General features: G+C 44.8%; 1 long non-coding RNA gene across 4 annotated transcripts in view; it reads right to left on the reverse strand.

Moving 5' to 3' along the window:
- Positions 1-1,752: 1,752 nt before the first annotated feature.
- LOC129735579 (uncharacterized) overlaps positions 1,753-24,104 on the reverse strand; it is a 33,933-nt gene continuing 11,581 nt past the window's right edge. For all 4 annotated transcript variants that reach the window (XR_008731339.1, XR_008731337.1, XR_008731338.1 and 1 more), the window contains 3 exons: positions 16,647-23,668; positions 7,205-7,305; positions 1,753-7,100 (listed from right to left, as the gene is read on the reverse strand). This is a non-coding gene — a long non-coding RNA (uncharacterized LOC129735579). The remainder of the gene's footprint in view (positions 7,101-7,204; positions 7,306-16,646; positions 23,669-24,104) is intronic.

Here is a 24,104-nt window from a genome sequence, read left to right on the forward strand (position 1 = left end):
AGATGGACCTTGTTTTACCTGAAGCCAGGCAAGTTCAGCACAGGCAGGCCAGATGGTTAAAATTATGAATATCCTCCATTTGCCATTCACCCTCAAGCTGTGTTGAATTGCTTCTGGTTGTCTGGACAGCCTGCTTTGCTGGGCATGCTCGAAGACAGTCAAGCCCGTTTTCATAAGCAGACAATAAAAAATACACCTATACTACACAGAAGAAGATTTCTGTGACTCAGAGTGCAGCATCCTAAAGGATGTTTTGCTGGTTTGCCAACTTGCATGTTGTCTGGCAAAATAAATGTAACTGTCTCCCATTAACTAACTTTATTACAGTCCGTTCAGATCCTGCAGCCGCTTAGGATCTCAGCACCATGGTTGCCCAACTTCCTAAATTGTACCAGGCACACACACCAGTGTTTGTCAAGACAGGACAGCTTTTGCAAAGGCATTGCTGTGCACAGGCTGGAATGGGGTGTTATTCATCTCTTTAAATTAGGTTGTCTCTGTTGGCCGGGTTCCTGTTACAGTCGCTGGAGATCTGGTCAATACAGCCATAAGGCATCAATCTGTTTATTCTAAACTAGACATTCACATTTAGGCCAGATGAATCATGCCCTAGATGTTATGAACAGTATTGACTGGTTCTCCATAAACACAGTTGAAGCCCAGATATATGGCTCAAAGGTAAACATTTATATTTTAGGAATCTCAAGTTAAAAAACAGCATCCCACTGTTGGGTCCACACCATATGGCCCATAATAAGGGGGATCAAGGTGACACACGGGGCTTAGAGTGATAACCCAGGTCTTGGGAAGTTTACATAAACTTCCAGGAGGAAGGAGGAACTTACAGCTATACAAATGGCCCGAGAGCATCATTTCAGTCCTGACCTCACCACAGACTTCATTTGATACCTCCTCTGTGACCAAGTCACTTTGTCTCTCTACACCTCTGCCTCTCACATGGACAGAATGACATCCCACTTCCCGGGATGTTCTTTCGCTTACACAGACAGCAAGCTCCTACTGTGTCTTACAGGGCTTAGCACGTGCAATCTTGTATTTTGTTTCAAACCTCTAGTTGCTACTGTGATATGAATAAATAACAGAGAAGCCACGACAACTAGCCAGGAGAGCTTTCAGTCCCAAGAGTGATTGCCCTTTTAACTAAGAATAGTTAAGTTTTCATATTGGATTTTTTTCTTTTTTGTGTGTTATTGTTGTTGCTGCTGAAGAAAAAAGGATTTATTTCAACATGTTTTCTCTTGTTTAAAAAGCAGAAGCTTAACCCTTGCTCTCTCCGGAGTAAATGTAACCCTACAGGGTATGTAATAAATATTTAAAATGGATAATTGAAGGAAGAAGGCAAAAAATCTTGTCATGGACAAATAGCAAGAATTTTATTTCAGAGTACTGACAGCTTCTGTTGTCTCTGCCATCAAAAAACTCTGAACTCAAGAGGGCTGCTGCATGCAAATGAAGTCAAATGAAATATAGGTGTCCATATCACACGCATCATCTTCATCAGAGTGGCAGATTGGTCCTCTCAGCACAGAGGCCAAGCAGCGGATGCTGAGTCCTCCCCCTGTTAGAGGTGGTCCCGTGAGGAGAAGGTTAAGGCTGGTTAATGGCACAACGTGGAGAACCTTGCATTGCACCTTCCCTCACTGTCTTAATTTTAGAGGGGATTTCCTCCCTCAATGTTCTCAGGCCAGTATGCTCCTCCAGTGATGGAATTAATTTTATCTGTGTTTTAAATCAAGAGAGAGAGGAATTGTATGCTGATTAGGTGTATAAATTGTCACCATCCTAGCAGGCAGCTACTCCACACCTGTCTTAAAATGAAATGCTGGGTCTGAGCACTGGTTGCAGCAGAGAAGTGTGATGCCGGCCTGGCAGGAGAGAGCATCCTTGCAGAGCCACTGCTTTCCACCTTTTATTCTCAAGAAAAAGGCAGGAGTTTGGCTGTGGTTTCCCTCTGCACTCCTGATTGCCAGGAGAGACACCTCAAGTCACTATCCTGGTACTTTTTTTTCCCCAGGGAAACTGAGGCATAAATAAGTGGAGGTTTTTATTCACTTCTCACTGTGAATTTGGCAGAGCAGAGAACTGGTCCTGGCTTTCCAAAGCCAAGCTAGCATCCTGGCTATGGACCACCCTTACTTACCACAAGGACCCCGTCAGACTCGTGGTTATCGTCTTCTCAGAACCACACCGATACATACCCTGTTGCAAAGAGCTTGTGGTTTTGTACCCCCAGCTTTTCTACATGTTCTGAAATACCCTTGAGTCTCCGTCATGGGCCATGACTTTCCACATTCCCTAAAGCTCAATGAGGCAAGAAATAACAAAGTACTTTGAGTAACAAAAGACCAGTGTAACCTAGAAGTGATTCCTCCCAGTGCAGAGTATGAAGTACATGTTTGAATTAATTTTTTAATCTGGTAATGGTGTGAATCACTAGCAAGCTACAAAGTGATGGTGAATGTAAAACAAAATAAATTTGTTAACTTAAAAAAATAAAACACACCCCTGAGGAGGATCTTTGGCTGAATGTCTGAGTCCAAAGGGTGATGGTGAATGGAGTTACATCAGGTGGGTGACCGATCACAAGTGGTGTTCCCCAGGGGGGGCTAGTCCTGTTTAATATCTTTATCAATGACCTGGGCGAGGGGATTGAGCACACCCTCAGGAAGTTTGCAGACAACAACAAGTTGCTGGCGAGTGTTGGTCTGCTGGAGGACAGGAAGGCTCCACAGAGGGATCTGGACAAGCTGGACTGATGGGCCAAGGCCAATTGTGTGAGGTTCAACAAGCAGAACTGCCAGGTCCTGCACTTGGGTCACAACAACCCCACACAGCGCTACAGGCTGGGGGCAGAGTGGCTGGGAACCTGCCTGGGGGAAAAGTACCTGAAGGTGTTGGTCAGCAGCTGGCTGAACATGAGCCAGCTGTGTGCCCAGGTGGGCAAGAAGGCCAGTAGCATCCTGGCTTGTATCTGAAACAGGGTGGTCAGCAGGACCAGGGCAGTGAGCAGTCTTGGCACTGGTGAGGCTGCACCTTGATTGCTGGGTTCAGTTTTGGGTCCCTCACTGCAAGAGGGAAGTCGAGGTACTGGAGTCTGATGAGGAGTTGAGGGAACTGGAACTGCTTAGCCTGGAGGAGACTCAGGGGGGACCTTATCGCTTTCTACAGCTCCCTGACAGGGGCCTGTAGGCTGGTGGGGGTCGGTCTCTTCTCCCAGATAACAAGCGACAGGACAAGAGGAAACGGCCTCAAGTTGTGCCAGGGGAGGTTTAGATTGGATATTAGGAAAAAACTTTTTTCTCTGAAAGGATGTTGAAGCACTGGAACAGGCTGCTCAGGGAGGTAGTAGAGTCACCATCCCTGGAGGTATTTAAAAAAACACGTAGATGCAGTGCTTAGGGACACGGTTTAGTGATGGACTTGGCAGTCCTGGGTTAATGGTTGGGTTTGATGATCTCAAAAGTCTTTTCTAACTTAAATGATTCTGTGATTCTACGATCTTCTCAAATGTAAGCAATTTAAATGCTTATTGTCATCTAATTGTACTGAAAAACATACCTAAATCTTAAAACCATTTTCGATACTTATGAATGGCTGCAATAAAAATTACTTTTACTAACAAGTGATTATGTAATACTGAAATGCTCTTATCACATTTATCTGTTTACCAGCTGGAGTTCTAATTGAAATTTGTTCAGAACTCATAATAGCATTAGGTCATGTTATGCTTACAGCATTAAGCAATGATTACATCTGTGCCTTTTGTTTTTAATTAGCTTTTTCAGTTATCTGGGAGAGATAGAACCTTTCAAGATCGTAATTCACTTTTGATTACAATGGAAAGAGAACAAACCGAGTCATCTTACAGAAAAATATTCAACTGTATAATTTACATTCCTGACGCTGGGGCTGTTAGATCTGACTTTATTTTGATTTCCCGTCACTCATCAGTTATGTTAATCGGGTTTTGATGGCAACGAGGTGCTGGTGTTTGCACATTCAGGGATCTAAAGTGGCTTTAAAAAAAAAAAAAAAAAAAAAGAAGAGATGAGTGTGTATTGTGTCTTACTTTTCTAGTGGCAGGACAGAAGCATTGGTTTTAATGAATGTACTGAAAAACAGACCACTTTGTATCAGCCGTGCAGCTGAACACAGACAGAGGTGAATTTTAAAGAGGGTCTCAAATGTAGCCATAGCTCTGATTCAGAAAACCATTCCAGCACGTGCTTTCATCATTCATCCCAGCCTACAGACACACATGATTACTCACCTGCCTTAGGTCAAACATCTTGCTGAGTCTCATCCTATGGAAAGGGCAAGCTGTTGCAAGCAGCAAGTCCACAGGGGGTACTTCACGTGCCCTCATCAGTGGGTAACTGACACTAACTGCTGATTAGTAATAAACTGACTCAGGCAGTTCCCTGCACTAGGAGAAGTGCCCCTGCTGTCCTCTTTCTTCAAACTCATACTTGGCTTGTTGTAAATACCCATGCTTGGGAGGACAGACAAGTAACTCCACAAGCCAAAACAGGGAATAATCAGCCTTAATCCACTGGAATGAGCAACTGCTGAGAGATGGCAAGCAGCCCCACTTGCCTTTCTGCTGCCACTGGGAGCCTGGGGGCATCCATGGCCCAGCAATGCTCCCACCTCCGCACATGCTTGCCACGCCGTGCCACATCTGTGCTCTTGAACAATGCACAGGCAGAAAAGAGAACCTGAACATGGCCAGCCATGGGAATTTGGTGGTATTGTTTGCAAGCCAGGTGCTTATGAAGATGAATTAGAATGGGGTTTGTAGACTACAGCTGTAGCAAAAGAGCAAGGCCATTTATTTCTGACATGCCTATGGAAGCATGAGACACGCAGAGTGGCAATAGCAAGAAACTAACTCTGATGAGTTTACGTGATAGTGATTGGTATCCCTGGAGGGGTTACAGGAACCGTATAAACTGTAGAAAATAGGCTCAGAAGGGATGTTGAGATGTAACATAATCCACCCTCCCATCAGGATGAATCAAGAGGTGAATTGCCCATAAGACACATTGTCTGTAATTCTCTTGCTCTGCTCAGAGCCAGAGGAGTTCAACAGTTTTCCACATCCAGTTGGAAAAACAGCTTTCAGGAATTGAGACAGAAACTGTAAGAAAATTGAGGGTGGAATAATGATGATGATCTAAGGTCTAAAATACATCTGTAGCACTCAGTCACTGCACATGAATATAACCAGTTAATACCACTTACAGATGAAAATGTGTAAGTTGGGGTTCAAAGTACCTAACCGGATTTCCTCCCCTACACACCAGAAAATTATCCTCCCTCTCATGCCTCACTGTGTCCAAACATTTCTTTCTCTGTTGATCTGAGCCACTGCTCCAATGGCTCAGTCTTTTCCAATCTTTATTGCTTGTTTCTGGGAAGACAGAGAGATGCTTTTTCCCCATTGCTAAATGACCATATGGTACCCTTACCAAGACACAGCTGCCACGGGCATTTTCAGTGTCCCTTGCAAGAACAGGAGCAGTAGGACTGGTTAAATGCATCTTTTCCCTCCTTGGGGTAACTGGTCTGCAGGGGAATGATCCTCAACGGCTATTCCAGAGTGAGGGATTGAGAAGTTTTTGGTAGGCTGCCAGTTTCTGCAGGGACGTGATGCTCACCCCCACTTGCAAGGGAGGCAAGGGACCTTTGATTCTGCTTTTTCTGGAAAACCAGGAATCAGGTTCTTTGCTCTTTATATTGACTCCTCTGCAGGATCTGTGTTGAGATCCAGGCAGCCTGCACAGGATAGATATCTGTGCTGGAGAAGAGCCCAATCTCTTCCTGATGACACCCTGCACTGTCAGGAGGCCATGTGAGGATGCAGATGTGGGCTAAGTCCCACACACTGGACAGGTGCCAACCAAGGAGATGCAGACACATTCAGAAGCTCAGGGGACTTGCGATCAGACCTCCCATGACACCACATAAACTGCACAGGGGGATCTGAGAGCAGAAAGATTAGAAGTGATGGTGAGATGAGATGAGTTTCATTGGGGATGAACGTGGCAGCAAGAGAAGGCAGTTCCTGTCACTGCTTACAGCCACAGCAGCCTTCACCAAGGAAGAGATGGGCAGCAAACAGTGGTGCTGTTACAGCAAACATTTCCTGCTCTTGCTCTGGATTTTGTTCTTGTTCTTAACCACTGAAGTTATGTTTGTTGGGGTTTTTTTCAGTGAAAATATAGGGGACAATAAGGCTTTACGGTCATTATTTACCAAGCAATCACTTTACCTAAGGTACAGGAGTGGGTTTTATTTCCAGTCTGGCTTTGGACCAGCTAATGCTGGGACTCAAGCCTGCCCTTTCCACAGCATGAGGCAGCAACCCAGCTGCCCAAACACTTGCTGTGCTGGGGCTGCTTGGGATTTAGCAAAATTTCTGCTGGGACCTAAACAACCTTCTGCAGGCAAAAAAATTTCATCAAAGTGAATGCATTGCCACAGAAAGTGCTGGCTCATTTCCTAAATGTAGGTTAAAAAAAAATAATAAAATACAACCCAGTCTAAACATCAATGCAACACCATTAAAGCAATGTAACAAAAATAACTCTTGGCCTGAAGACTCAGAGATTTAAGTGAGACTGGAATAGGCCTTTAATTACTTCCATTTTTACTCTTTAGCAGCCTCAACAGGACTAAAATAGTTCCCTCCCTCCTCTTCCCACTGTGTCAGTAGGACAGAGCCATGCATGAGGATTCACACGCTCCCTGATGTTGTGCCTCCTTAGACACAGCAATACCTCCATTAGCTTTCTCTCCCCTCCCACAGCAGGCATTCAGCATGGATCAGCCATTCCACAGCCAAAAGGAGAGGCACGCAGGTGGATTTCTTTTTTGGTCTCAGCTCTGTCCCTTTTCTCCCTTCCTTTTTTTTTTGGAGCAGATGCAGATGGCAGTCACTCCCTTTGTTGCGTGCAAGTCTCTAGACGAAAAAACTCCCCACAGCTTGTGCAATTTTCTGAGCTGCCTTCTGCTCACCTCCACCTCCTAATTTTCCTCTTTATCTGCTTTCTGTATTCTCCATGCTGCTATTGGTCCTGTGGAAATGAACACATCAAAGCCATAAGCAGTCATCTTTTCACTGCTTCTATGTCCTTTTTCCCCCCGTTCCCTTTAATATTAATATTAATAGCTACTGTACCTTTCTTTACTGTTGCTTTCTTCTTGATCCTCCAAGGGAGTAAGCCTTTTCTTGGACTTTCTGCTGTATCCAATGCTTGTTTGAAGGAATGCTAGGGCATGCTGTGAAGCACAACACTGGTGATGTCTCTGATACAATGTTGGGCCAAGCAGCAAACATATTAAATGCTATTGTACTTATCGGAAGAGTCAAGCATGCTTTTATCCCTGCCACATGTGGCTGGTTTTGGGGTTGTTTTTTTTTCCTTGTTGCTTTCCTAGCAAAAATAGGTTTTTAATCAGTCCAACATCTCCAAGGACAAGAAAAAAATGAATAACCTCTTTCCTATGCCTTCCCTGATGCTTTCCACAGGGCTGCTGCCTGAGGAGCAAAGTAGCAAGCGCTGTTTCACGCCTGTTGTCAAACCACACACACATACAAATACACACTACATGGACACACATCACCAGCACCCCCACCACTGCTACTATTTAAAGCACTGCTTTAATGAGCTATCGTGCCCTTCAAGGTTTGCCTGCCTGTTGCTAGTCCCTGGGGCTGAGAGCTGAACTCCTCGCGCGTGCGTCAGCCCAGCTCTCACATTTGTATTCTGCGATGCGGTTGCGTGTCTGGAGTGCTAGGAAGAAATCCCCCAGGTTTGATTTCACTTACACACATATAATGGAAATACAGCAGCGTGCGGTGAGCATGACGTTTCTGCTCCATGGGGGCTGTATGCAATCCATGGTGAAGGTTGCTACTTAGGATCACAGCAAGTGCCCAAAAGGCAGAAGGTGAATTTCTTGATGTTGTTGTCACAAGAAAAAGGTACCATGGTAATAATGAAACTCATTGTAACCCTCAGAATGAGTTATTCCAAGCATGATTTCTGCCTGGACGGATGTAAAGGTTATTACTTGCTCCTGTCTTGACACTAGGGATCTGCTCCCTTTGAAAGCAAGAATTTCTTCAGTGTGCAGTAGCTGACCATATGTCTGGGGCAGGTGGCATTGGGGCATTCAAATGAGCCTCCCCTTATGCTTCTTTTGCGACATGCTGCAGCTGCACACAGCAATGAGTAATCCCCCTTCCCTCTCTCCTGCAGTCCCCCAGAGCTAATGATGATGTGAAACCAGTCATTGTTACAGCCAGTGGAAAGACCCCCACGAGCAGCAGTGCATTTGCATCAGCTGGAGGAAGGACTGAGGGAGGTCAGGAGATGGATTGGTGCTGGCTTTCAGGTTATGGCCCCTTCTTATCTCTTCCCTTTCCTTCTCCAGCAAAGCTTTGTGCAGGCTGATAGGCACAGACTATCTGTCCTTCAGTCTTGGTGTAGTCTGGAGAAATCTCCCCTACCTGATCAAAAAAGGCTGGAGGACTGAAATGCAGTATACTGGCGCCATAGCTGTGACTTGGGAAGAAGACTGGTGGGGAAGGAGAGCAATACACCGAGTTATGAATGGGGGAATCACCAAACACTTGTGCAAAAGCCCACTGTAGCCAAAGGGGGTGCAGACTGCAGAGACACATGTCAGGCTCCTATCACAGCCTTTTTGGAGACTAGAAAGCCTCACACAAGAACAGTCTGGTGTCCGGCAGTGCCAGTCTCAACCATTTCAGCTCCAACCAGCAGCACCATAAGGCTCTAGAGGAGGAATGGGAGATTGTTTTCTACAGGAGTCAGGACAGTCGTTAGTCCTGACTAACAAAAGGCGGCGGGGGAGGGGATCTATTTGCTTGTCATAATCATGTCAGTTTGATGATTTAAAGCATGTGCAACAGCTTCAGAATCTGATGGAGATGCTTTGTGTTTGCAAACATGAAGCCTAAACAAAGTTTCAGGTGATGATCGGAGGATGCTTTTGAGATTTCTGCAGAAAACTTAATAGGAAAATGCAAATGAGGTCATATGCTTTGCTGCTTGTCTACAAGATTTTCCCAAAGGTCTCCCTGCTCCCCCAGCTTATGAGCCTAATTAACCCCCTGCACTTCGTTGCCAGGCATGGAATTTTAAGTAATTACGGGGATGTGTGGCTTCCTTATCAGCACATCAAACTCTTGGAGTGCTGGTATTTGCCTTGCACTTCTTTGTTCAGTGTTGCAGGGGGTGGTCAGCTATTGCAAAACCCCAACAGCAGGGATCAATTTACAGGCAGACTTTGGACCAAGGTGGGTAAAAATTCCCCTAGAGGATCTTACAGGTTTCTGCAGCACTTTGGAGCAGGAGGCTTTGAGTCTGAGTTGTCCTTAGATGTTTTAAACTACTCCACAGGCATTAACTATGCCCATTTCATGCACACAATCCTACCTTAACCAGCTCCCCTGAGCAACACGGATGGTGTGTGAGCTTTTCTGCATATTCAGCTGGCAAGGGACAGTCTGAGGAATCTACACTACTCCCACAACTCTTTACACATTCCTCATTAGAGAGCCTGGATTGAAAAAATAAAAACAGAAACCAGGGAAAAAATCTAGGAGCAGCAAGCAGAGCTCCAGGAACTAGGCAGGAGCTTTGGCACAGGCTGCTACTGAAGTTGCCATCTCTGCACTTGTCTTTCCATTGCAGCAATGAATCCCGGGCTACTCTGCGACTTGGTGATGAGGAGAGGGCACCTTTGCTCACCCCACTGCTCTCTTAGACTCTATTACACCTTGATGTTCAAAGCTTTTGCATGGAGTGCACAAGTCACAGACTCAGAGTTCCCCAGGTGGAGAGGGAATGCAAACCTTCAAATCCCACCTCCTGAGTGTGTGCTTTCACCATTCCAGCAGTATGCCAAATGGAGGCAGAAGTATTCTAAGTCTTCAAAGATACAGCCTTAGTTTAAGAGAGGTTTCAGACTCTGAGTCTCAGGGCGGATAAGCCCAGATGACAGTTTTACACATTTCTTTCTTCCTCTTGGTTGGCAATGCTCAGGACATTAAGATATCATAAATCACATAATTAACCATCTGTTTTCCCCATCATTCACTACACAAGGAAATGAGGAGTTGCTCAGTAATGTACTGAATTTACACTAATTTTACTGTACTGAATTTTAAACACTGTAAATTCCCAGAGCCTGAGCCAACTTGGAGGAGCTGCAGTGTCAGCATCATCATACGATGCTGACATGAAGCACTGACTGTCCAAACTTCTCTCTCCAGCTTAAGGAGTATTTATGTCCCCTGTATATAGCTGAGTGTGGTATAGTTTTTCATTTCAAGGGAGTTCCTTATATATTGGAAATCCACCCTAGCTGCTGTCAGAAAAAGGCATGTGAGTCTTTCAAATTAATTGCATACTGCCTTGTACAATACAATCTTTGCAGTGGCCTTCATGACATCTATTTTGATTTAACTCCACTTTGCATTTTGTTTTCCTATGTATTGAAACAGCAGCAGATTCTTCTATGGCCGGTAATGGACTGTTAAAGAAAACAATCAACTGTACTAGCCTGATTTTCAAAATGACCAGGAATAAGCTGAATAAAAAGGACCTCTTTGAGTAAAAAATGTGATAAACTGCATGCCGGTTTCCTTTTATCAATTCAGGAGATGATGGCACAAATTTTGGTGGTATACAAACCATGCAGACTCCTAAAGATGAACGCTACAGCAATTTGCTATGTGTATATTAAGACGGCCTCTGTGAACAGTTATTGCTATTAAAAGTTGACAACCAATCACAGACACAAGCAACTATTCCAGATGGTTTTAAACATTTTCCATGAAGATATCACTATCATATTACATTCTGTTTACACTACTTGATTAACCACTTATTTCAAGAACCCATTAGTCTGGTGACCTACTGAATAAAGCATTTGCCTTGACTCAGGAGTTTGCATCCACAAATCTCACTTAGTGGGTGACTTTCCCTTTCTCTGATTTAGTTTCTGCAGACATAAACCAGGGATAATGATAATGACCTCCTTAGTAATGCCATTAGGGATTTACTAATAATCTAATTATTATTGGGGAATAAAACTTTATTTGAGGAACCATCTATTAAAGTATCCCCATGGCTTATTCACACTCCATAAGCGATTTATGAATGGAGCCTTAGAGGGGAGGTCAAAAAAAAGTGCACCAGTGCTAAAGCAGGAAAGATCCAAAGCTCATGGCCACATCTCCAGGAAACAGGTGTGCATCAAGGCACAGACATACACAAATTCTCAGTAATTCTTCATCTTTATGGCCCTTCTCAACCTTCCTCAGCTGCTGCTTTTGCTGAAAGAGGAGAAGGAAGAGGTCGAGAGTAGTTCTTTAGCCCTTTTGGTGCAAAAGTACGGGATTCTTCCATGTTCAACCCTGTCACCAAATGAGTGACAAACACTTCCCCTGCATCTGTTTCTGCAGCATTGTGCCCATCAGCAACAAGGGAAAGGATGAGGGCGAACTGTGCTTGGAACAAGGATACTGAGTGCAGATAGAGGGAGCTTCCTCATATGGCCTGGGGCATAGGCGGGGACCTTTTAGACCATGACAGTGGTGAATAGTATACAAACCCCTCACCTCCTATCTTACTTTTCTTCTGCATGGACAAGCTGAATGTTAATGATCTATTTCTTTTCCCTTCTGCCTAGTAACTTCTTTCTCTACAGTCTCTCTCCGTCACACATTCCCATTTAAGCCTCTGCAGAGCACTTGGCTTGCCCAGCTGCAAAATCTGCTTGGACTGCAAAAGCTTTGAGATCTGACTGGGTGCCAAATGTGGCTCTTTGGCTCCTACCATCCCCTCAAATGAGGATTTTAGCCTCTATGTTTACTTCTAAAAATAGGAATTCATCACTGCAAATTACAGTAAGGTTGCAGTATGAAAACCATTTGAAGCACAAGTAGTGTTCTCCTCTACACTTCCATTTGCCGGGAATGATGAGGAAATAAAAAAGAAGAGCTCGCAGATCTGATATTTGCTTGACACTATCAGTTTCCTGATTCCAAGCCTGGTGTCACCAGAAGAATTTTGGGGGTTTTGATCATGGGTTGGCCTACATGACACCGGGCCTGCTGGCAACAGATGGGTTCTGCCTGTCTCAAAGAGGGAAAAAGGATCTTTGCACAAGGGTTAACAGGGCTCATTGAAAGAGCTTTAAACTAGATTTGAAGGGGGAAAGGTATATAACCAGGCTTGCTAAAGACAAGCCTAGAGGCAGCACTTCAGTGTTTGAGGAATGGTGTGCTACTGCGGTGCTTTGGTTTGCCATCTCAGTAGAGGCAGGGGATGGAGAGCCATGCAGCAGCAAAGGCACAAGGTTTATTGATGTGTTAGAAACCATGGAAACACCTGAGAACAGTCACATAGGAATTAGGGCTTCACCTCCAAAAAGGTGGCAGGATGAGTAGCTCAGCTGAATTACATCTACACCAATGCACACAGCACGGGCAACAAACAGGAGGAGCTGGAAACTGTTGGGCAGCTGGAAAACTAAGTTATACCTGCCATCACGGAAACATGGTGGGATGAGTCACACAACTGGAGTGCTGCAATGGATGACTGTAAACTCTTCAGAAGGGGTGGGTGAGGAAGGAGAGCTGGTGGGGTAGCCCTGAGTTTAGGGAGTGTTTTGACTGTCTAGAGCTTGATGATGGTGACAATAGGGTTGTTTATGGGTAAGAATCTGGGAGAAGGCCAACAAGGTAGATGTCATGGTGGGAATCTGTTACAGACCACCCAGCCAGGATGAAGAAGCAGATGAAATAATCTATAAGCAGCTGGGAGAAGTCTCATGATCGGTAGCCCTTGTTCTCATGGGGGACATCAACTTAGCAGATGTCTGCTGGAAATACAACACAGCAGAGGGGAAACAGTCCAGGAGATTCCTGGAGTGTGTGGAAGGGAACTTCCTGACACAGCTGCTGGTGGAGCCAGCTGGGGAAGGTGCCCCACTGGACCTGCTGTTTGTGAACAGAGAAGGACTTGTAGGTAATGTGGTGGCTGGAGGCATCTTGGGCACAGCAATCATGAAATAAGAGTTTTCTATTCTCAGAGAAGTGAGGAGAGAGGATAGCAGGACTGCCACCTTGGACTTCTAGAAGGCAAACTTTGGCCTGTTTAGGAGCCTGCTTGACGGAATCCCTCGGGATGCAGCCCTGAAGGGCAAAGGAGTCCAGGAAGACTGGACATTATCAAGAAGGAAATCTTAAAGGAGCAGAGCAGGTTATCCCCATGTACCAAAAGAGAAGCCTGCAGGGAAGAAGACCAGCCTGGCTGAAGAGAGAGCTTTGGCTGGAACTTGGGGGGAAAGAAAGAGAGTTTATGACCTTTGGAAGAAGGGGCAGGCAACTCTGGAGGACTACAAGGATGTCACTAGGTTATGCAGGGTGAAAGTTAGAGGGGCCAAAGCCCAACTAGACAAAGCTGGTGAAGAGTCTAGAGAACAGGTCTTATGAGGAGCAACTGAGGGAACTGGGGTTGTTTAGTCTGGAGGAGACTCATGGGGGACCTTTTTGCTCGCTGCAACTACCTGAAAGGAGGTTGCAGCGAGCTAGAGGTCAAACTCTTTTCCCAAGTAACAAGCAATAGGATGAGAGGAAATGGCTTCCAGTTGCACCAGGGAAGGTTTACATTGGATATTAGGAAAAATGGAAAAGGGCTTTCAAGCATTGGAACAGGCTGCGCAGGGAAGTGGTTGAGTCACCATCCCTGGACGTATTTAAAAAGATGTGTAGGCATGGCACTTAGGGACATTGTTTAGGGGTGAACTTAGCAGTGTTGGGTTAATGGTTAGACTCCATGATCTTAAAGGTCTTATCCAACCTAAACAATTCTATGATTCTATGATTCTTATACCATTCAGCTTTTTGAACTGTCCAGAAAGAACCGTAAAGAGTGTCCAGTCATGGGCTCTGATGACCAACAACATGTGGATATAGCAAATAAATGAAGTAGGGAGGGCAAGTAAAAAGAGAATCATTACATGGGTAATGACAACAACAGATCAAATGCTTAGTCCCACGGCTAGGCAAGATGTCTAGGGGTACTGTAGGCCTTTTCTCAACCAAAGCTCTTGCTCAACCACAGTCTACCATTGACTATACCATACTCTAGATGACACTACTGGTTGGCACATGTTTGTGCATGGCAGGTCTCCTTCATATCATTCTAGGGACTTTCCAAAATGGTCATTGCAGGCTCGATAAAGACAGGGAGTTACTGGGAAACAAATCCTGCTGAACTCCCCTCTCCTGTGCAAATATATATTTACATATATATATATATATATATATTCCTACCTCTTCAAATCCTGAAGGCCCTCTTTCCTTGCATACAGTAATCTGTTTCTGTTCATTTAATGGCAATCATGGCCAAGGGCTCCAGTTGACAAAAAATTACATAGCTGCAGCAATGAATAAAGCAGTGCCAACCGCTACAGTGGTCTCAAGTCATATAGGCTAAAGATGGTTGCCACACAATGAATGAGCTCTTGTGGTCAGATAACTCATACACAAATGTATGGAAGATGCTAGACCACAGGTTTCATCCATCTCTATCTTACAGACGAAGTTCAGAATCAAACTTCATGTCAGAATGAGAGGAACAGGAGGCAGAAATCAAATGAAGTCAGCATTCTTGTGTGTTAAGTACTGAGTCAAGAGCAACACCTTCTTAGCTGGTGTAGGATAAAAGCACATCAAGGGAATAAGAAATCTGAGCCAAATAAGGATAATTTAATCCTAGCCTTTCTCTTCATGGCCAAAAACACTGCCTCAGAATCTGTGCATTGAATCTTCACAAAGTGAAATCCATACCATAGATCTGTAGGAATGACGAAGGTCTGGCATCAGCGGAACATGGCTCATGAAACTGTGATTCATTTCAAAGTTCGTATGTATTGAATAGAAACCGATATTCAGCTTCACTGTAAAACATTGGCCTTTCAAAGCTCAGTAGTATGAGAAGTGGCGACGAGGGTCTGGCTTTTCACAGAGGCCAAAGGCTTTGATTTGTCCAAAGCTGAGCAGACTGCTTAGTGGGAATGACACTTTGAAGAGGAGGTGGTCAGGCAGTGTGCAGCCAGGTTAGTTTGGCAGCCACGTACTGGACAACTTTTTCCCAGCAAAGGAAAGAAAGGCTCTGATTCTTTCATTTACACCAGTGTAAATAGTGTGGACTGTGCAAGCCAGAAGAGAGAATCCAGCTTAGATGAGAGAAAGAACTAGTCCAGAGAGAGAGAAAATTTGTCATCCTGAAACACTGCTCTGCAGGTGTTTCTGCGATTACAGATGTCTTGTACAAAGTCCCTAGCAGCGTGTAATTTAAATCCAACCGGGCCTAAGTAAGGACGGTTGTAAGAAACACAACTGCCTTCTTCCTTAGCTCACTGATGTGGTGTGCCCTCGCTGCATTCTGTCAGGAGTCCCCACAGCACTTGTGGTAAATGACTGGGGAGGGATGCCTCATGCAAACTCACAAGACAAATTATATTAAAAATTAAAAGTGAAAAAGCAAACAGCTCGACTGGGACTTGAAAGAATAATAGCTGCACGGCGTGCTTTTTACTCACAGCTTAAGTTCTTATGGTTGAATAGCTGTTGGAAATACTAAGGGTTTGATTTGGCATATCTTGCATGCAGAATCCCTGGGAGTTAGGATCACTCTGTCCTAACTGTGCTATTCTTGTCTGCTCTTTTCACTGTATTTCTGCTTCCCTCTTACCATTGCAAAACCACAGACATACCAACAGCATCTATGGGCAAGCCCCAGCTGGTATCTTTTCCCCAAGATAGGTATTTACATGACACAAAAACCTGAATGAATGTGCAAATGCCCGGTAGCTGGAAATCTTGCTCAAGTCCCCATCCATGGCCCATTTCTCTTGAGATAACTTTTTCTGTGCTTTGTAGCCTGGAAGCAGTTATGCAACCACTTCTGCTTGAAGGTTTCCTGTCCTGGGGAAGTTACCCTTGGATAACCATGGCTTTAGTCATGCATTCCTTTGGCCCTGCACTGTTTTCTTACGCTGTGTTTACACTGCGCTAATGACTGTAAAGCTGGGGCCTCTGGTTTCTGCTGCAATACACATCATTAATAATACTGAACTCTGAAACCAGTTGCTAAGGAGCTAGGGATTCCAGTTATGGGTGGTTATATCAGTGAGCCTTCAAGAACTGGCATCAACTCTCCTGCAGGGGCCAGGCACAGGGGACATAAAGCATAACTCATCTGCAAAGGTATCCTCAGATATACTAGATCCCAGCCTCCCTAAGCCTGCTGCAGGGTGAAACATCCCTCTGTACAGAACCAACCACGCAATCAAATGTTGGTATGTCTGATCAGCAGGCCTTCAAGAAATGCATGTCAAAAACATTAGCAAAGCCTCCATCCTATCTCATTCCTCTCACTTTATTTGCTGTCCTTCATTGAGTTATTCAGCTATGGTGACCAAGGAGGCAGAGCTGAAACCCACCCAGAGCCCTGTTCTGTGCAGATAGCAGGCTTGGCAGTATGCATGTTCTAGCCCATCCCATAATGACCTACCACGGTGATGAAACCTTGCATCTCTGGCCTTCTTGGGTTTTGTAAGCATCATGGTTTAACTGCAGCCAGTAACTAAGTACCACACAGCAGTTCACTCGATGGGATGGGAGGAGAATTGGGGAAGAAAAAGGTAAAACTGTGGGTTGAGGTAAGAACAGTTTAAAAACTGAAATAAAGTAAAACATAAATCTAATACTACTACTAATAACTGTAATGGAAATGAAGATGACAAAAAGAGAAAGAGAAATAAAACTCAACAAAAAAAAAAAAAACCAACAAAAAACAAGTGATGCACAATGTAACTGCTCACCACCCACTGACCAGTCCCCAGCCGGTCCCTGAGCAGCAATCTGATCCCAACTGTCCTGACTAACTCCCCCCAGTTTATATACTCAGCATGACATCACGGTATGGAATATCCTTTTGGCCAGAGTGGGTCAGCTGTCCTGGCTGTGTCACCTCCCAACATCTTGTGCCCTTCTAGCCGTCTTGCTGGCAGGGCCTGAGGAGCTGAAAAGTCCTTGACTTACTACTAACACTACTTACAACAACTGAATACATTGGTGTGTTATCAACATTATTTTCATCCTAAATCTAAAACACAGCACTGTACCAGCTACTAGGAAGAAAATTAACTCTGTTCCAGCTGAAATCAGGATGGTATCCACCCCTTATTCTATACCATTTATATCATGCCCAGGTCCCACACTTCCCAATCACCTTTCTGTTTTTTTGATATATACACACAGATATCATTCCCTTAGTCTGTGGGCCAATGTTATGAAATGATCACTGACTTCATTTAGTTCATGACTTTGGGCTCCATCTTTCATAACAGTCTTTCAGAGCAGGAAAGATGGTGTGTGGTGTTGGATTGTTGCATACTGAGGCCAGTTTTGATTCCATTACCACTATGCTTGTCCAGTTTCATCAAAGTTAATTCTTCATTAATGTGGCAGTCTGAAGGGAGTAGGGTTTAGATCCCCATATCTGGAGTGGTGGAGACAGGTGCTGCAAGATGCCCAATGCAGTGATGGGCACATAGCCGCTACAGAGGTGACAACATACAGTGTTATGTAGCAATCAGCATCACACAATTTAATTCATTGGCTATTCTCACTGAAAATCAAATCCCCTTGATGCACATACCAGACTTTCCCATCCTCCTGCATTATCCACCAAGTACACCCAGGTCCTTGAGCAAAATCAATCCCATGGATGTGTTTACCTTTGCCTGAGGCAGGAACAACCCACACTGTTTTCCCCACCGTATTTTTTATGTGCACAGCAGGAACTTTATCCCCTTCCACAGTACATAAAACTTCTGATTGGGCAGACCCAGCCTGACTGGCAGTTTCCTTAGTGTTGACTAACCAGGTGGCTTTTGCTAAATCTATATCCCAATGTTTGAAGGTCCCACCACCCATTGCTTTCAGTGTATTCTTTAACAGTCCATTGTATCATTTGATCTTTCCAGAGGCTGGTGCATGATACGGAATGTGATATACCCACTCTATGCCATGGTCTTTATACCTGGTGTCTATGAGGTTGTTTCAGAAATGAGTCCCATTATCTGACGCAAATCTTTTTGGGGTGCCAGGTCACCACAAGACTTGCTTTTCAAGGCTCAGGATCATGTTCCAGGCAATGGCATGAGGCACAGGCCGTTTCTAGCCATTCAGTGGTTGCTTCCACCATCGTTAGCACATGGCGCTTGCCTTGTCTGTGGAGTGCAATATAGTCAGTCTGCCAGGCCACTTCATATTTATATTTTAGCCATTGTCCTCCATACCAGTGAGGCTTTAACCACTTGGCTTGCTTAATTGCAGCATGTTTCACATTCATGGATATCCTGTGCAATAGGGTCCATGGTCAAGTCCACCCCTAGATCACGAGGCCATGTATACATCGCATCTCTTCCTTGATAGCCTGAGGTGCCATAGGCCTCACCGAGCTATAAATAATTCATTCATATGTTGCCAATCCAGATCCATCTAAGCCATTTCAGTCTCAGCAGTCTGATCCACCCAACAGTTGTTTTGATGTTCTTTCATGTCTTGACTCTTGGATACGTGAGCATCTACACGACATACCTTCACAACAAGGCCCTCCACCTGGGCAGCAATATCTTGCCACAATGTGGCTGTCCAGATGGGTTTACCTTTGTGCTGCCAGTTGCTCTGCTTCTGTGGCTGCAACCACAAGGCATTTTCCACCATCCATGAGTCAGTATAGAGGTGAAGTATTAGCCATTTTTCTCATTCAGCAATGTCTAAAACCCGTGGGATAGCTTTCACCTCTGTAAACTGACTCAAATCACCTTCTCCTTCAGCAGTTTCTGCAAACAATCTGTTGACCAACTGTGACCAGCAGTTTCTGGCCAATCCATGATCACTTCCAGTATTCCTGGATGACTAGGGTTTCGTATTCGAGCTCACTGTGTGATCAGTATGACCCACTTACTTGACATAGCATCAGTTGCATGACATGTAGAGGAGACCCTCCCTTTGAACATCCATCTCAGCGCGAGCAGTCAGGGTGCCAGGAGGAGCTTCACTTCAGTACCAATAACTTCTGAAGCAGTTCAAACCCCTTCATAAGCTGCCAGTATCTCTTTTTCAGCTGGAGTATAGAGTGCCTCAGATCCTCTGTATCCCCAACTCCAAAAGCCTAGGGTTTGAGCTTGAGTCTCCCCTGGTGCTTTCTGCATAGGTTCCAGGTAGGGCCAATCTCCCCGGCTGCAGTGTACAGCACATATTTTACATCTTGCCCTGTTTGGACTGGCCCAAGGGCTACCGCTTGAAATAAGTCCCGTTTAATCTGTTCAAAGGCTTGTCACTGCTCAGGGCCCCATTTGAAATCATTCTTCTTCCAGGTCACTTTGTAGAGAGGGCTTACAATCAGACTGTAATTTGGAATGTGCACTGTCCAAAACCACAAAATGCCTAAGAAAGCTTGTGTTACTTCCTTAGTAGTTGGTGGAGACACAACTGGTATCTTGTTGATCACATCCATTGGGATCTGATGATGTCCCTCTTGCCATTCTATCCCCAAAAACTGGGTTTCCTGTGCAGGTCCCCTGACCTTACTTTGTTTTATGTCAAAACCAGCTTTCGGAAGGATTCAGACTATTTTCTTCCCTTTCTCAAAATCTTCTTCTGTATTATGCCACACAATGATACCATCAATGTACTGCAGCTGTCCTGGAGCTTCACCCTGCTTCAGTGCAGCCTGGATCGGTCCACAGCAGATGGTAGGGCTGTGTTTCCAGTCCTGGGGCAGTCGATTCCAGGTGTTTTGGATGCCTCTCCAAATGAAAGCAAACTGTAGCCTGCACTCTGCTTCCAAAGGAATTGAGAAAAACTCATTAACAATATCAATGGTGGCATATCACTTGGCTGCCTTTGACTCCAGTTCATATTGAAGTTCTAGGATGTCCAATACAGCATCACTCAGCAGTGACATGACGTTCAGGCCACAATGATCTACTGTTAGCTTCCACTCTCCATTAGACATTCACACTGGCCTTATGGGGCTATTAAAGGGTGATCAGGTTCTGCTGATCACTCCTTGGCTCTCTAGTTGACAAATCAGCTTATGGGTGGGAATCAGGCAGTCTCAGTTGGTGCAATATTGCCACCAGTCCACCGCTGTGGTAGCGATCAGCACCTGTTGTTCTTCGACCTTCAGCAACCCCATAACAGAACGGTCCTTCGAGAGACCAGGCAAGGTAGACGGCTGCTTAATTTCCTCCATCTCCAAGGCAGCTATACTGAAAGCCCACCAGCACCCTTTTGGGTCCTTGAAACACCCTCTCCCGAAATAGTCTATACCAAGGCTGCATGGAGCCTCTGGGCAAGTCACAACAGGGTGGTTTTGCCACTCTTTCCCAGCCAGGCTAAAATAAGTCTCCAACAGTTAGCTGTTGGATCCCCCTGTCACTCCAGCAATACAAATGGGTTCTGCCCTTGTATAGCTTGATGGCATTAGGGTACACTGTGCACTGGTATCTACCAGAGCCTTACACTCCTGTGGGTCTGACATGCCAGGCCATCAAATCCACATGGTCCAGTAAATCCAATTGTCCCTCTTCTCCACCTGGCTGGAGGCAGGGTTCCTCTAGCCCTGGTCATACGTTCTCAACTTACGTCTTGTGAAAATGGATTATAATTCTTTTTCATAGGATCAGAAGCAAGATCAGCCCTTCCACTCTGTCTGGGAAACTGCCCTCTGGAGACTGGAGCAGCAACCTTCCTGGAAGAACCCCCATTTGTGACTGTTTTTCCTTGCAATTCACATACCTGTGCGTCTAGGGTCAAGGTGGGTTTTCCATCCCTCTTCTTCATGCCCCTGCTCCCACAGGTAAAACCATAGGGTATCCTGTGGTGCATACCTTCCATACCCTCCCTCTTGACCAAAAGGATGCTTAGTCTTAATAGCTGAGATATGGGTCCATACAGGTGGGGAGTAAGAACTATCCTCATCAAATCACTAGACCGGTTTCTCCATAGCCAAGACAAAGGAGGAAGAGAGATTGTCTTCATATTCCCGGAGCTGGTGAGCCACTTCATCCACTGTCAGGGCTGCTCCATCTCTCCAGCTCATTACTGCCAATGAATTGGCATACAATGGTGCACTCTGAATAACCATGGGTTGTATGCACTGGACTTTGTCTAGATCTGTGGGTAACTATGTGTTGTTCAGGTCATAATAAATCATCTCTAGCCCTGTTAATTCCTCAGGTACTGGATACCTTTCTGTACTGCAGTCCACTTGCCTGGGCAACACCTTCCTTGGAGGGACACCTTTCCTTCATGCTTGACAGGAGTCAACTCCAGAGGCTGAGGACTTGTGTGCCTCTTCCAATTGTCTTGTCAATACCCCTTTCCTAGAAATTGATCACAGCTGCTTGACTTCCCTACTTTCTAATTCCAAACTATTAGTCCTGTTATCCCAGCATCGGAACAGCCAGGTCATGACGTGCTCGGACCTAATTTCACTGTAGGTGTTGGTGGGGGGATGATGTGGTACAAATTAAAGGTTTGAATAGCTGTTCCCTAGGCTCTTCCAACCTGAAGAGCCATTAGAGCTGTGTGTAGCTTTCTGGAAATTAGGCCCATCCTCCTGCCAGTAATGGTTATCCTCATTCCTCAACACTTCTTTCTGGTGTTTGGGGAAAGGAAGAATATTCCAGACCCCCAGTTCCCCTTACTGGGTCCAGCTCCACCCTTCAGGGTCCAGACTGCACATGCTTGCACCCAGTCAGTGTCAGAACTGTCATCACCATGAGCAAACTCTGCACGAGATGGACACTGAGGCCTTGCCCACTTATTTTTGTGTTCTTACAAAACACCTCCCCGCACTTAAAACTAGATTTTTCTAGCACTTCTTTTATTTAAGGACCAGATCTCAAGACTTCTGTGCATGCTGACAACATACCCTGTGCTACTTTCAGAAGCACAGAAACTGTGCTAGTTTCAGGGGGACTCCTCCACACTAATGAATGTACCAGTATCTAGCTGAAGCTTTTTACTCTTTAGAAATTGCCTGCAGCAAGGTCCCCACGCTCTGTCCTTCCCATGATCCTGCTCCCTCTGCAGAAGAGAAGGTGTCCTCTACCCATGGGATCCTGCTGCAACTCCTCCAGCCAAGAACACTTCTGCAAGAGGAGCTGGTCATGAAAGTCACCTTCTACATTCTTATTGTCACTTGCCACCATGTACCTAAGAATCCTGTCTTGTATGAAATCCAAGGCCCTAATATAACTTTGGGTTAGAGCATGAAATATTTTTTTGAACTGGTGACTAAGCATTCATCAGAAAATGAAATTATGTTGGGAGAAAGTGAGTGCAGGATCTACCCTTATCTTAAAATTCAATTAGCAGCACAACCATGATGAACAGCCCTGTGGTTATGTAGATTTAGTAAAGTCATTAAGATCTCAGATTACATGTGGTGCTATTTCCCCTTACTCTCCCTTTTGCTGCCCCCAGCAATCCTGCCTGTTTTCAGCCTATCACAATACAAACGGAAACAAATCACCAGGGGTTAAACAACCTAAATTGGATTACAGTCACACTGTTCAGAAAATAGAGTATTGCTGGTAATTGCATTCCATTGAATAAATATCTCTACATTAGTTTACATCACATTAGTATTCTGACGATTATTCTCATTGTAATTTGGCTGCCCAAGAATAAGTGTAACACAGAGCTCAGAATCCAAACAATTGATGTGTTGTGAGTGCTGGTATTTGTTTTAAAGATTAAACAGCATCCTGGTTGGACATTAATAAAATCTTAGATCAAAAAAATCCCAGACCCTTCTTCTTTCAATCTTGCTGAAGAGTTACGAGCCAAATAACTCAAGGCACAAACTTGTTCCTGCTGAAGTCAGTAGGAGTTCTGCTAATCTCTCTTGCTTCAGGACCCTCAAAATTTCTTTTATTTATATCACAGCAGCCTCCTAAATTTGCTGGTTCCAAAATATTTATGGATAGTCTGTGATGCCTATTTTGATATCAAAGAATTCTGGTCCAAAACGGGGCTGGCACAGTTAGGGGTAAATTTTACCCTTGATCATTTATCAGATATTCCAGCTTCTAGATAACTGCTTGTCTTAGTCAGAAGTCTCCATAGCTCCATCCCCACCAGCCAGCTTTACTGCAGCCACTGACTGCAGTCTCTGAGCAGTTCAATGAGATGATCATCAACCACTTTGATTTTGTTCAGTGCTCACTGTTCTTCGCTTCCTCAGGGACAGAGACAATGCCCTGACAGGCAGATAAAAGGATATAAAAGAATAAAGGTAAAAAGCAATTTAGCGAGGCACTTTTCTAAGCTTCATGGGGTCATAGGAGACACATCTCAAGTTTCTCAGTTTCTTTGCTCCTCCAGCTGACTTTGTCTCTGAGACCTCTGAAGTTGCCCAGGGGAGTTTAAGGACCTCCAGCTCAGCAGGCTGGCTGTCTAGCAACCAGGAGCATCACCAATGTTCATGGGTCAGCAAGGTCTGGTGTGGAGCTAAGAAGATAAGAGAAAGCAGAGGGAAACATTGACAGTTAGATAGATGTAAATACCACTTCATTCCTTGCTGTCAGGCTCAAGAAGAGCCACAGTACTGCACTGAGCATGTTTCTTGATGAAGCCCATAGTCCTCCCTTGAAATAAATACCCAATGGCTGGATATCTTGCACTGGGCATTTGTACTAATTCTCCCTTTCCCTTGCCATAGTCCAGTAATTAAAAATGTCCCAGGAGAACTACCCCAACCTTTTCTCTCAGTCACTGAACAGCAGCACGAGCTATGAAAGACGTGGAGATTCACTAGTACTGTGCAAATGTCCCAAGTGCCTATCTGTTTCATCTGTCCCATCAGAATGTTCTAGGCATTGGCTTTTCCTTGTTTCCAGAAGAATATCTTAGTGATGACAACTTCTTATGGAAGTACTTTGCATGT

Source organism: Falco cherrug, chromosome 3 (genome assembly GCF_023634085.1).
Source record: "Falco cherrug isolate bFalChe1 chromosome 3, bFalChe1.pri, whole genome shotgun sequence".
Classification (NCBI taxonomy): domain Eukaryota; kingdom Metazoa; phylum Chordata; class Aves; order Falconiformes; family Falconidae; genus Falco; species Falco cherrug.